Raw genomic sequence first — 15,605 nt, forward strand, 5'->3', positions numbered from 1 at the left:
TGGTAAAAAGGTATGCACCCATTACATCCTGCCACCAGCAATACAAGAACAAATAAACTGTCTGACCCTGTAATTTACAAAAATGCTTACTTCGGCTGACACAGCTCCTGTTTGCAGCAGTTTTGCATAAAGAAGATTTAGATTTGTTTTGTCATATCTGTTCTTGTACAGCTCAGCAATTCTCTGTTTAATGCCACTTAATGGCTGTAGCATGTTTCAAACTCAGATGGGTTACAATTAACAAAATAAATAACTGATTACTGTTTTTCTCTGTTGCCACATAGATTATTGACTATATAATTATTTATTAGCCTACAAAAAGTTGTCCTTCCCTGGAAATATATCAATAACCGTCTGGTATAGTGAGCATATTTTCTTTTAAACCCTCAGGGATTAACTCGAAGACTAATGTGTGCTGAACATTCAGTATCCCTATTGTCATCACAGGAATAATTACATTTCTAAATATATTAGAATTGTTACGAGGTTCGAAGTATGGAAGGTAGAAGACAGGGTCGGCTTACTGAGACTTGTGCATTCTTATTAATTGAAAATGAAGCACAAACAAAAAGTTGCGCTGCCAGTTTTCAAAACACAGTTCAAACAAACACTTCAGTGCTTCAAAGTTACTTTCTAGTAGTTTACGACACTCAGTCTCTAAAAGCATGCACAAGCTCTCCATCCAGTCTCTTGCTACCCTTCCCGTTCTCCAGTGGCTTTTTATCTGTTTTCTCATCACCAATTACAGCAAGCACACACAGGTGTTTTTATTATCTTGCACTTGACCTATTTACTCACTGCTCGTCTCCCGACTCCCTCTGCAGACCTCACTGAACCACGCCCCCCTCGCCACATTAATATATTAATGGTGTCATATGGGGCAATTTCAAGTTTTCCTTTCTTTTTGGAGTGTTACAAGCTCATGGTGCATAAAGAAGGTCTGTAAAGTTGCAAAGACTAAAGTCTCAAATCCAAAGAGGTATTCTTTATAAGTTAGACTTGTCCACTCCCTCCTAAAACGGCTCGTTCTAGCACGCCCCTACGTCTATGTCATGATGTGGGAAGATTTGCATAACACCACCCAAATGCTCATGCAATGAAACGCGGCTTAATTTTTATTCTAGCTGTTGCCACTGGCGCCATGTGGTGGAGATGCTGTGTTTTGTTGTGAAAGCAAAAATATTTTGTTTGGCCTTCCAGCAGAGGACGATATCCGCTTCGCCCTGCCTATAGCTGATCCGTGCTGGTCGCTGAGGAAATACATTAACTTTGCACTATAGATCACTGGGTCGGAATCACAATATATTAAGGGCGTAACATTTCCGTCAAACGCTTGAGGTATTCGGCCAATCACAGCGCACTGGATAGCTGGCCAATCGGCTTATACTTCGTTTTTCAGACCAATGAGCTTCTTAAAAATCAACGCATTTCAGAAAGGCAGGGCATAGAGGAGAAACAATAATGTACAGTGTTTGGAAAATAATGTGGTTTTTGAAACTTAAACCACTTAAACACATTGTATTACACCAAATACACAACATAATGTTATTTTTAGCAACGTCATATGACCCCTTTACTATATTAGAATAGAACAGTGCTTTTTACTTTTAAAGGGGATCAATCTAGAGATAGTCTACCTGTGCATAATAAGCTAAAATCATTATTTTACATGGAAAAAATAATCAGCTTTAACACATAATCCAATATCAAATTGACCAACAATTGCAGAATGAGTTCTAAAGCACTTTTATATCAGCTGAACCTCAAGGCTTTGTCAGGCTTTTGTTTTGTTGTTTTTTTTTTTTTATTTATTTATTTATTTTTTTTGCATTGTATCTTGGTATATGATTACTAAATGAATGATAAATGTTGTTTGGAGTTATGAGAAATGTTTACTTTACAGAGAGCAAAAACTTATTGCTTTAATCTAATATTGCATCTCTTATACTTTGGTAGCAAAACAGAAGCAACAACGAACACACAGTTAAATGACAGACAGTGCAAAACATTACAAGCAGCATATAAGATGCACATGTGTGTACATTCGTTGCTTATGCAACTAGTGGTGTGCTGTGTTCAGACCTTAATGGACTGAATCTGACAGTAAATTGAGGTTGAATGCAAAAGAAAAAAAACATTCTTTTTAGAATATAAGCGAATAAGCACATGTCCTCAGAGAAAGACCTTTGTGGAAAGGATGTGCTTAATTATAGACCCCCATTTTACAATCATTTTCTTCTCTTATTAGGCTTCAAATACCCTTCTAGCCAGTATATCCTTTGTTTAATTAAGATTATAAAACCTTCCACTGATTTAATCTGCTGGGGAAAAAACTAATAGAAACCTACTGCGGAGAAAAACAGATGAGAAGAGGAGGAGAAATATGATTCCATTTCATGTTCGCTTTGCTTTCTTAGAAAAACAATGACATTTTCTTTAAATGTCACTGTCACGGCTCTCTTCATATTTACACAGATCAACATCTATTTTTCTCTAAAGGGCACATATGACAATGACTCTTCTACTCATGAGTTATGAAAACAGGTCATATTTAAGATCAGGTTATGCCTCCTCAAGCGTTATTGATATAGTATCTGGAAAACGTATCTGGTCTGCAATCTTTTTTTTTTTTTTTACATTTTTGGTCTGTTATTATTTCTAAATAAAACAAAAACCATTAAAAAAATTCTTGAAATAAAACAAACATTAACTAAAATAAACTTGTTTTATTTCAGCTATTTCAGCAATTGCTCTTTGAAAAAATAACTAAAACTAAATAAATTTTAATTGAAAAACAAAAACGTAATAGAAACTGTAGACATATTTATAAAAAATAAAAATGACAAAACAAAACTTTAACTAAAATAAAAATATGAAAATAAAATGTAATTCAAAACATCAACTAAAAAATATGTATTCATGTACAGTATATCAATGACACTAAAATAACCCTGGTCTTTCTCATTTGCCCCATGTACTGCACTTACACCCTCTAGTGGACAAATTATCCACACTGTTTTCCATCAGTGATATGTGCTCATTAAAATAAAACTGCTTTGTAAGGTTTCTAGTATGAGTATATGTAAAACACTGTGCAATTTACTGTTGTATAGTTCAAAATGATAATTTGGAAACATCAGTAATACCTTTAAAGGCTCAGTGAAAGAAAGCATGTCTTTTAAAGAAAAGGCGATTTGTGTGAGAACAATGTCTCAAGTGGCTTTAATTCACACAGCACATTTAATATAGTCTTTCTGGATCTGTATTTTTGCAGGTTTGTGTGTGGGCACAGGCCAAGGGTTATGGAACTAACTAATAATGCAAAGAGACGAGTGTTGAATACACCCACACATATTTTAGACTTCATGCAAAAATCTTTGTAATGTCTGGTTCAGGGTGTGAGAACTGTTTAAGCAAACACACACTGTAACCCTTTTCATCATTCTATTTATTGTTGGGCTCATTTCATACACCTACAAACATACAAGTGTACATTTAGCCATAATATTTTATATTTAGGGAAGCATTTTTAATATAGGGTAAATTCTTGTTATATTAAATAATGTTATTGTTGTTTTATTGCACAGAGTAAATGTGATTAAAAGGATACAGACATTGCAGGTAAACAGCCACAGCTAATCTTCTTATGAAATGATGCGAAAGCTGTCAGAGCAGGTTAATATTGTGAAATTGTGTAACATGGGTAATGTCAGAGGGATCTTATTTCTAATTCTTAATAGCTTACACAGTGCAAGAGTGTATGAAAAAAAGAAACAAATGGTCTCTCTTGACGAAGCCATTCAGCTTTAAAAAGACTCAGACCTGCAGTGAATGGGTGCCATCAGATTAGAACGAGAGTCCAAACAGCTGATAAAACGTTTGACGTATTTTTGCTTGTAAACCATGCTTGATCTGTGCATATTTCATTCTGATGGCACCAGTTCACTGCAGAGGATCCATTGGGGAGCAAGTGATGTAAAGCTACATTTCCCCAAATCTGTTCCGATGAAGAAACAAACTCGTTTGCATTTTGGATAGCCTGAGGATGAGGACATTGGAAACTTAGTAATTCCAAAAGTATAGCAGTTACAAAACCAAGCACATCTTTGGAGAGTGAATATGTTGTTATACATTATGGCACAAAAGACCCCAAAAGAAGTCCTGTCCATGAGCTATCCATGTCCCCAAGAGACAAAAGCTGTAATGTGCAATTTATGAGATAGAGAGGTGCAAGTCAAGGGGATTTGATTAAGACACGAATGGACTCCTGTCCAAGGTTATATTCCTCCCCACAGCTTCATGCTCTGACAGGAATGCAATGATGAACAGGAAGTTACATGGCTGAGAATTACAGTAAACGGCTTTTTTGCTTTTAATGTCAAGGTGATCTTTGACACCCTTTCATTCATCAATTACTCAATAGCAAAACATTATAATAAACTGGAACTAAAGGTACAAGGTTCTCTGTGAACTTTCTGTTTCTGAAATTTTAAAAACATTTCATAACATTATTAATAAAGGAAACACATGGAAACTTTGTGTGATGGGGATTGTAAGAAACAAAGAACGTCTAGGAAATCTTGATGTAAAAATGTTGTTTACAGCGTTGTGAGAAAGTACTTATTTTCATTACCTATTTAGTGTATTTGCAATGATTTAATAAAAATGTTTAATTAATTATTAGGGCGTGCAATATATGCTATCAATGTTTAAATAATAAAATTATATATAAATATATATGTTTTCTTGTAAGAGTAATGATAATGACTCTGTATTTTGCATTGCAGTAATGAGAATTTGGGTGTATTTGTTCTCTTTTTGGGGGTAAAATGTGACCTGGACACCTATTTGTGATATTCGCTGCTTTTCACTTAGATTAACTGTAGTTTGAATCTGAATTTGTACTTCACAGTCAATGTAGTAAACTAACTCCAATGTTAAATTAAGTTCACTATTGCCTGTGGAATACAAATTGTGTTTAAAAACCATTGGTATTCTTTAACAGTGTTCGTTAAATATTCCATTTAAATATTCAAATGTTGCTTAGGCTAGTATGTCCTTGATTTAACCAGTGGAAAGGATAATCAAAATGCCCAAAAAAACAATTAATTTCTCATTCCAAAGCTCCATTCATTCTGACTTAATCTTATTATTGGTTTGATGGTCAGGTTAATTTATTTACAAAAACAGCATGACCTCTAGACTGGACTTTTGTAATGCACTGCTGGGTGGTTGTCCTGCATCTTCAGTAAACAAGCTACAGGTAGTCCAAAATGCAGCGGCTGGAGTCCTTACCAAGTCAAGAAAATATGATCATATTACCCCAATTTTACAGTCTCTGCACTGGCTACCTACTATATTAAGTTCTGTATCAATGACAAAATATTGCTACTTACTTATAAGACCCTGATTGGTTTAGCTCCTCCGTACCTAACTAGCCTTACAATCCATCACGCTCCATAAGGTCTAAAACTCAGGACTTTTGGTGGTCCCAGGATAGCAAAGTCCACTAAAGGAGGTAGTGCTTTTCATATTTGGCTCCCAAACTCTGGATTAGCTTTCCTGATAATCTTCAATTTTCAGACACACTTCCTCTGGTTTAAATCTAGATTAAAAGCACATCTCTTAAGCCAAGCCTTCACATGATGTATTTCATAACCTTGTACTCCAGTTATATCTGATCAAATAAACATTATCATCATTTGCTTGGTTTGAACACATTTTATATATATATATATATTCTATTTCTGCTACGGGATGAGAACCCTGAGGTAACTATAAATTACACAAACTCTTATATGTGATCACTTTCATTTCCTGTGAAGCTGCTTTGCAACGAATTGTATCCTGAAAAGCGGTACACACAAATAAATGTGAATTTAATAGAATTGAATCACTTCAGTTTAACATGCTTCATCTTTACTATCAGCAATATGGTACTCTTATACATTTAGCTCTCTTTTTCCCTGTGTTTCCTGAGAAGACACCAAACGGAGAGATGTATTGATAAATGATTATCTGCTGGAGTGTGAACCAAGCACGATGTGAAACAGTCTGGTCTAGAACTTTTCATGAAGTCACTGAAGCAGGTGATGAGGTGTGAAAAAAATCAATCAATACCCTCTGGGAATAGACTCATAACACAGACCCACACTAAAATCCTTCTCACACACACGCACACCCACAGAAATATTTGCTCAAACTCAATTATTCACCTCATATAGTTTTCTTTAGTTGTGTGTGTGTGTGTGTGTGTGTGTGTGTGTGTGTGTGTGTGTGTGTGTGTGTGTGTGTGTGTGTGGCATTACATGCATTGTAACACGTTTCTCTCCTCAAGGTTTCACAATTAAAGGCTGGTGTCAAAGAAAACACATATATACAAGTTACCCTGGATACTGGTGCATGGAATAAGAGAACAGATATTTTTCTGTCTCAACTGCAGAAAACAACTGTTCAGTTCTTCAAGGACATAACTTTATATCAGCGAGCCTGTAAAATCAAGTGATTACTAAATTCTTCCATGCAAGAGCCCAAACTAAATTATTATATAAAAATCCATAATAACTTTCATAAAAATAAAAAATAAACTATCCCCTGTTGTCCTCATATCAAAATCCACCAACAAGTGGTGCTTGAGTTCTCTCCTAATTCAGACTACATTACTTTTTCACTGGAGAAAGCAATATTATGGTCACATATTTTAGCCAGATTGAAGCAGCAGTTTGAAGTTAATAACATTTCAGTGATGTGTTTATTTATTACAATCATACAGCTTTTCAGATCACAAGACATTTATTGATGTTTTTAGACATGTGGATTACTTGTGGATTATTGTGATGTTTTTGTCACAAGGTGACGATCTTTAGGGGCGGAACCAAAATTCGGGAAGTTTGGTTCCGCCCGGAAGTGTTTCCGCCCGGACCGGAAAAACAGAACACCGGAACTTCCGGTAGCGCCGTAAGAAGGAAAATCAGGGAATTCGATGCACCTGTGCCTAGTTAGGGACAGCGGTTGGTGATTGGAGGATACGCTGGACAAGGCAGTACTTAAGGCCAAGTTATTTTACAGTCTAAAAAGCTCTCTTTGGTGTGTGTGAAGCACTGGGTTGTGCCCGTCTGGGTACGCTGCTGGTAGCTGTCTAACTCTCTCTCTCCCTCAGGCTGGAATTGTATGATTGTGAAGACATCGCGAACCTTAAAGGTTGAGAAGTGAACAGATTATACGGCGAACTGAGACGACGTGAAAAAGGGGATTGGAAGTGGCATTGATGTGAGTACTAAGAGCCAGTCGAAAGTGCCCTGTATATTGACCTGGCGTTGTGTAGATCTCTCCAGGAGGAGGAGGGTGGCCCTACCCCTAATATAGTGTGGTGGGAGAGCCGAAGGAATACTTATTGAAGTAGTCGCAACGACGACATCACTAGCTAGGCCGCATATTCCATCGCCAGATCCGAACCAAGCGAAGTGAAGGAAGACGGGTGTCCTTTCCGTACACTGAGTGTGGTGGGTGAGTCTTCGTGCTGTGAAAACCTATAATTTTGACGTGGTGTTGTATATTGCTGTGGGCTGCTGTGTATTGCCGTGTGTCCTGTCAGATAAACCCCCGCCTTCACGCACTTCGGCGTGGGAGGACAAGGAGATTGCTGGTCCTGGCCTAGTTCAGTACAGTATATGTTGTGAGCGTGCTTCAGATCTCCGGAGATAGCACGGTACGCTGTGTCCAGCCCAGAGGTGAAAGCCATCCAAAGCAGAGTAACTGTGTTTTGTGTCTAAGTTGATACCTGTGGAGAGGAAAGGAAAGAGAGTGAGTAACACAAGGAGAAACAGAGGAAACCTGTACTTACAGTGCGCTGTGTTCAGCCCAGAGGTGAGAGCCATTCAAAGCAAACTAACGGTGCTATTGTGCCCAAGTTGATATCTGTGGAGAGAAAAGGAGAGAGAGGGAATAACACGAGGAGGAATAGAGCGAACCCTGTACTTACAGTACGCTGTGTCCAGCCCAGAGGTGAGAGCCATTCAAAGCAAACTAACTGTGCTATTGTGCCCAAGTTGATACCTGTGGAGAGAAAAGGAGAGAGAGTGAATAACACGAGGAGGAATAGAGCGAACCCTGTACTTACAGTACGCTGTGTCCAGCCCAGAGGTGAGAGCCATTCAAAGCAAACTAACTGTGCTATTGTGCCCAAGTTGATACCTGTGGAGAGGAAAGGAGAGAGAGAGTGAATAACACGAGGAGGAATAGAGCGAACCCTGTACTTACAGTACGCTGTGTCCAGCCCAGAGGTGAGAGCCATTCAAAGCAAACTAACTGTGCTATTGTGCCCAAGTTGATACCTGTGGAGAGAAAAGGAGAGAGAGTGGGTAACACGAGGAGAGACTGAGGGAACCTGTACTTACGCCGCTGCCTGTGGAGAAAGAGAAAGCGAGTGAGCACCCAAGGAACGAACTGTGTGAACCAGTACTTACTGTGAGCTGTAATCAGCGAAGAGGTGAGAGCAAAACCAAGCTGAACTAACTGTGCCTGTGTGTCCCAGCCGCTGCCTGTGGAGAAAGAGAAAGCGAGTGAGCACCCAAGGAACGAACTGTGTGAACCAGTACTTACTGTGAGCTGTAATCAGCGAAGAGGTGAGAGCAAAACCAAGCTGAACTAACTGTGCCTGTGTGTCCCAGCCGTTGCCTGTGGAGAAAGAGAAAGAGCGTGAGCACCCAAGGAACGAACTGGGTGAATCAGTACTTACTGTGAGCTGTAATCAGCGAAGAGCTGTTGCCTGTGGAGGAAGAGAAAGAGAGTGGGCACCTCGAGAACGAACTGAGTGAACCAGTACTTACCGTGAGCTGTATTCAGCGAAGAGGAGGAAGAAGGAGGGCGCTACGGATACCTAAGACTCAGGCCGGGGCCCGAGCCCCACGCCCCGGATCCCCGTGGCCCCCTTGCTCCCTGACCTCTTCCCGGCCATAGCCCATCTGGAGGGCCGAGTCAGAGTTTAGTTTTAATTGCCCTTTCCCTATTCCCTAAGCTATTTTTAAATATTTAAATAAAGATTGTTTTATCACTTACTTGTTCTCGTGTTGCTTGGCCATTGGGTCGGGTTTGGGGACCTCCTCGAGGTGGAAGTTGAGAAGGGGTGTGGCTTAGTTAAAGCATAGCCAGCCCCTGGGTGTGACAGATTTGGCGTAGTCGGCAGGATTTTCCACCTCGAGTTGAGTAACCAAGGTCGTCCAATGACCGACAACGCGGGGCTTTCAGCCCAACCCCGTGCCATGCCCGTTTTTATGGGGAGCCCCTGGATTCAAAAATATGGGGGGACAGAATCCGAGGTACGATTGTCTGAATGGAAGGCTCAACTAGAGTACTTGGCCGACCTACAGGGCCTTAGTGCAGCCCAGCGGCTTCAATTTGTGTTAAACTCCCTGGATGGAGAAGCGCGGCGAGAGGTGCATGCCGCCCCCGAAGCCGTTAGAGCCAACGCCCAAACCGTGTTCCAGTTCCTCACTGAACAGTATGGTGACCACACCCCCGTAGCTGTCCTTCGCTCCCAGTTCTTCAATTGTAAGCAGGGCCCCCGCCAACCGATTAGAGCTTTCGCCCTGAGGTTGCGAGAGCAATTCGCCCGACTACAGACCCGTCGGGACCACGGGTTGGGAGATGGAGAGACTCTATTGCGGGACCAGTTTCTTCTGGGGTTGAAGGAGGGTCCGGTGAGACAGAGCCTACGTATCCAGTTTCGAAGGGACCCGGGTCTTACGTTCGAAGATCTGAAGAAAGAGGCACTGGCCCTGGAAGGTGATGAGACTGAGGTGAGTGGTTCCCCAGTGTGTGCGGTTGTCAGTGAAGTAGCACCAGCACAACCCGGAGGCCCTGACTGGAAGCAAGCACTGAAGGCTGAACTTTTGAAAGATGTCCGCGATCAGATGTCTGAACTGTCTAAAGCCCTCGTAGGAGAATTGCGCCAAGGACGGGCGCGGGAGGAACCACGGCCGGCGCCCCGAGACCGAGTGTACTCAGAGGGAGGCCGAGAGCCGTTCAGGCGCCCGAACCACTTTAACCGGCCCCGTTTCGAATGGGACGAGCAAGGGCGACCCATCTGCAACCGCTGTGGCAAACCAGGTCACTATAGCCGCCAGTGTGGGCCCCGCAGGGCGTCAGAAGGGGGTTTTTAGGTCGGCCGGCCACTGTGGGTCGTGTGGCCGGGACCCCTCGAGAAGACCCTGGAAGAGGATATGGCTCTAGGAGCCAGATGATTGGGCGTAGCCCCGTGGCGAAGGTGAGAGTGTGCGGCAAGGAGATTCAATGCCTGGTAGACACAGGCTCCCAAGTGACGTTGTTTGCTGAGAGTTTATCCGAAGAAGTGTTTGGGAAACAAGGGGCACCAGGGGCGGAGGCCCCCTGGCTTACTCTGAAGGGCGCAAACGGCCTCGACATCCCATATATTGGCTACCGATTGACGGACCTAGAGGTTCACGGAGTGATGGTCCCCCAGAAAGGTGTGATTATCGTGCAAGACCATTGTCTGGGTGCACATCGAGCCCTGTTGGGCATGAATGTCCTCGCTGATTGCTGGGAAGAGCTATTTCGGGCTAGGCCCGTATCGAAGATACCACCTGCAGAGAGGCCCAAGTGGGAGTGTGTGGTAGCTGACTGTCGAAGGGTGCAAATGAGCCAAGTCCGCAGGGAACAGGAAGAGGTAGGAAGAGTGATGTGTCGTTTTGCTTTGTCTGTCCCCGCAAAAAGTGAGGCTGTTGTGTGGGCGCGAGTACCGCCCCGAAGAGCGGGCCCAGAAGAGTGGGTGCTGGTGGAGCCCCATGTGGATTGTCCACAAGTGGAAGTGGCACGAGGACTATCGACGGTCCGGCGGGGGAGAGTCCCCGTGAGGATACGGAATGTACATCCATACGCGGTGCAACTACATCGGCACCAACGATTAGCCCGTCTGACAACGGTTACATCCCACCAAGTAAGGGAAGAGAGGGATATTAGTTTTCGTCAGGTGTGCCCCACTGTCATCGAGGTGGCCCTGACACAAGTAGACACCCCATGGGGTGGTATGGAGAGGAGTGTGCCGAGCCACCTGGCGGGTGAGTCGTTACAAGGGGAGGATTTAGAGCAGGCACAGACACAGAAGTTACAGGCCCTCCTTCGGAGATGGCAGCATGTGTTCGCCACCCACGATGAAGACTACGGATGCACCCAGGTGGTACAACATCATATACCTACCGGGGATGCAGGGCCCAGCCGGGAGAGGTATCGCCCAATTCCGCCCACTTTGTATACCGAGGTACGTACACTCCTGCAAGGCATGCTGAAGCAAGGAGTTGTTAGGGAAAGCAGCAGCCCGTGGGCGGCCCCCATAGTGCTGGTGCAAAAGAAGACGGGGGCTTGGAGATTCTGCGTGGACTACCGTAAGCTGAACCTCGTGACTAAGAAAGACGCTTTCCCTTTGCCACGGATCGAAGATTCGCTTGCCAGCCTCACGCAGTCGGCATGGTACTCTACCCTAGATTTGGCCAGTGGCTACTGGCAGGTGCAGGTGGCCGAAGCAGACCGGGAGAAGACTGCCTTTACAACCCCGTTTGGACTATTTGAATGGGACCGGATGCCTTTCGGGCTCTGTAACGCTCCGGCCACCTTCCAGCGGCTGATGCAGCGGTGCTTGGGAGGTCAGTTAATGGAGTCAGTATTAGTTTACCTGGATGATGTGATTGTCTACTCCCCAGATTTTGATTCACACCTGAGGCACCTCGAGGAAGTCTTTCGGGCCATGGAGAAGTACGGATTGAAACTACAGCCCAATAAGTGTCACTTACTACGGAGAGAAGTCAACTTTCTGGGCCACGTGGTCAGTGCGGCTGGAGTGTCCGTAGATCCTGGAAAGGTATCGGCCGTGAAGGACTGGAAGGCCCTGAGGACAGTGAGGCAAGTGCGATCCTTTTTAGGATTTGTGGGATACTATAGGCGTTTCATAAAGGACTTTTCAAAAATTGCTAAACCCCTTAATCAGTTGCTGGTTGGCACAGGTCGTAACCGGGGCCGGGGGTCGCCCAACGTAGACTGGGATGCAAATTGTGAGTCGGCGTTCCAGACATTGAAGCAGGAGCTGCTACAGGCCCCTATCTTGGCATACGCAGATTTCACAAAACCATTCCTTTTGTATACAGATGCCAGCAATCTCGGGCTGGGAGCGGTGTTGGCTCAACGGCAGGACGGAGTTGAGAGGGTCATCGCGTACGCCAGCCGGAGCCTCCACCCAGCCGAGAGGAACGATGCGAACTATAGTTCTTTCAAATTGGAGCTGCTGGCGTTGAAGTGGGCCCTAAGTGAGAAATTTAAAGACTACCTCTGGGGTGCCAAGGTGACGATCATTACAGACAATAACCCATTAGTACACTTACAGACGGCGAAGCTGGGAGCCGTGGAGCAGCGGTGGGTGGCCCAACTGGCCAACTTTGACTATCAACTACAGTACCGACCAGGGCGTGAACACATGAACGCGGACGTCCTCTCAAGGCTGCCCGAAGCGGAAAGCCCCGGAGGGGCCAGCCCGGAGGAGGGCTATATGGTAGGAGCAGTAGAGGCACCAGGCAGCAGACAAGAGGCCGTGCCTGAGAACTGGGGATGGGATCCCCGTCGGTGGAGGGAGAGACAGGCCAGGGATCAAGATGTGCGGCTGGTAAGAGAATGGCTGGAACAGGGCCGACGGCTGACGCCAGCGGAGAGGTTAGCCCAGACGGATACTGGGAGGAGGCTGCTGGGGCAATGGGACAGGCTGGAGCTGAGAGATGGCGTTTTGTGCAGAAGGGTCAGTGACCCGAAGTTGGGCGAAGAAGTACGCCAGATCGTGGTACCCGCAGATGAGGTAACGGCTTTAGTTTCGGCGTACCACAACCAGTTGGGGCATCAGGGACAGGAGAGGACCGTGTCCCTGCTTAGGAGATTCTTCTTTTGGCCCGGGCTAGAGGCATCGGTGCACGCCCTAATTCAAGCTTGCCCGAGATGCATATTGTTTAAGTCCAGACGGGAGGTCCGAGCGCCAATGGTACCCATCCATGCGAAGGCCCCCCTTCATATCATGGCTATGGACTTCTTGACACTGGGCCGACCACGAGATCGCTACCAGAACATCTTGGTAATAACGGATTTGTTCACAAAGTACGCTTGGGCTATCCCCACCCTCGACCAGACTGCAACCACCACCGCTACAGTTTTATGGCGGGCCGTCTTCCAGACGTTCGGATGCCCGGAGTTTCTGCACTCCGATCAAGGAGCCAACTTTGAGTCCAGGGTAATTAGAGAACTATGCCAGTTGTACGGTTGCACGAAAACTCACACCACTTCGTATCATCCTCAGGGGAACGGCGGCTGTGAGAGATTCAATCAGACCCTATTGGGGCTGCTGGGGACCTTGGACCAACAACGGCAGGACGATTGGGTGAGTGCCTTGCCAAACCTCCTACAGGCCTATAACAACAGTATACATAGTACTACGGGTTACGCTCCCACTTACCTGATGTTTGGCAGACACATACGAATGCCTACTGACCTGGTCCTAGGAGTGATAGCCGACCAAGAGGAAGCAAGTGTAACGGAGTGGGTGGGGCGCCATCACCAGCGCTTGCATTTCGCCTACGAGCAGGTGTCGAAAAGGATACAGACGGCAGGAGAGAAAAGTAAGCGGTTGTATGATCGGACTGCTAGAGAAGCCCCTCTACTGCCAGGAGAGAGGGTGTTGGTGAGAGATAATCGGCGGCAGGGGAAGGGGAAACTGAGTGACCGTTGGGAGGCCACCCCTTATGTAGTCTGCCGGCAGCAGAGGCCGGGGCAGCCGGTCTATACCATCCGGCCAGAAGGGAAGTCAGGCCCCGACCGTGTGGTGCACCGGAACATGATTCGCCCATGCCCTAACTACCCTGAAGCCGTGGAAGAAGTCCCCACGGAACCTGTACCAGGGGCCCCCTGGATTGAAGGTTGGGCTGTGGTACCAGGGAGACCCGTGGTGGCACCACCCCCGATCGCCCCGAGAGAACCAGAAGCAGCCCCTGAACAAGCTGAGCCCGATTCACCAGTGAGACGATCCCAGCGAGAGAACCGAGGCCGACCCCCTGCCCGCTATGGGGAGTGGACAGCCCGAGGACGTTCTAGGGACTAGAACGGATTGGCGGGGGAGGATGTCACAAGGTGACGATCTTTAGGGGCGGAACCAAAATTCGGGAAGTTTGGTTCCGCCCGGAAGTGTTTCCGCCCGGACCGGAAAAACAGAACACCGGAACTTCCGGTAGCGCCGTAAGAAGGAAAATCAGGGAATTCGATGCACCTGTGCCTAGTTAGGGACAGCGGTTGGTGATTGGAGGATACGCTGGACAAGGCAGTACTTAAGGCCAAGTTATTTTACAGTCTAAAAAGCTCTCTTTGGTGTGTGTGAAGCACTGGGTTGTGCCCGTCTGGGTACGCTGCTGGTAGCTGTCTAACTCTCTCTCTCCCTCAGGCTGGAATTGTATGATTGTGAAGACATCGCGAACCTTAAAGGTTGAGAAGTGAACAGATTATACGGCGAACTGAGACGACGTGAAAAAGGGGATTGGAAGTGGCATTGATGTGAGTACTAAGAGCCAGTCGAAAGTGCCCTGTATATTGACCTGGCGTTGTGTAGATCTCTCCAGGAGGAGGAGGGTGGCCCTACCCCTAATATAGTGTGGTGGGAGAGCCGAAGGAATACTTATTGAAGTAGTCGCAACGACGACATCACTAGCTAGGCCGCATATTCCATCGCCAGATCCGAACCAAGCGAAGTGAAGGAAGACGGGTGTCCTTTCCGTACACTGAGTGTGGTGGGTGAGTCTTCGTGCTGTGAAAACCTATAATTTTGACGTGGTGTTGTATATTGCTGTGGGCTGCTGTGTATTGCCGTGTGTCCTGTCAGATAAACCCCCGCCTTCACGCACTTCGGCGTGGGAGGACAAGGAGATTGCTGGTCCTGGCCTAGTTCAGTACAGTATATGTTGTGAGCGTGCTTCAGATCTCCGGAGATAGCACGGTACGCTGTGTCCAGCCCAGAGGTGAAAGCCATCCAAAGCAGAGTAACTGTGTTTTGTGTCTAAGTTGATACCTGTGGAGAGGAAAGGAAAGAGAGTGAGTAACACAAGGAGAAACAGAGGAAACCTGTACTTACAGTGCGCTGTGTTCAGCCCAGAGGTGAGAGCCATTCAAAGCAAACTAACGGTGCTATTGTGCCCAAGTTGATATCTGTGGAGAGAAAAGGAGAGAGAGGGAATAACACGAGGAGGAATAGAGCGAACCCTGTACTTACAGTACGCTGTGTCCAGCCCAGAGGTGAGAGCCATTCAAAGCAAACTAACTGTGCTATTGTGCCCAAGTTGATACCTGTGGAGAGAAAAGGAGAGAGAGTGAATAACACGAGGAGGAATAGAGCGAACCCTGTACTTACAGTACGCTGTGTCCAGCCCAGAGGTGAGAGCCATTCAAAGCAAACTAACTGTGCTATTGTGCCCAAGTTGATACCTGTGGAGAGGAAAGGAGAGAGAGAGTGAATAACACGAGGAGGAATAGAGCGAACCCTGTACTTACAGTACGCTGTGTCCAGCCCAGAGGTG

This window comes from Carassius carassius, chromosome 34 (genome assembly GCF_963082965.1).
Source record: "Carassius carassius chromosome 34, fCarCar2.1, whole genome shotgun sequence".
NCBI classification, from domain to species: domain Eukaryota; kingdom Metazoa; phylum Chordata; class Actinopteri; order Cypriniformes; family Cyprinidae; genus Carassius; species Carassius carassius.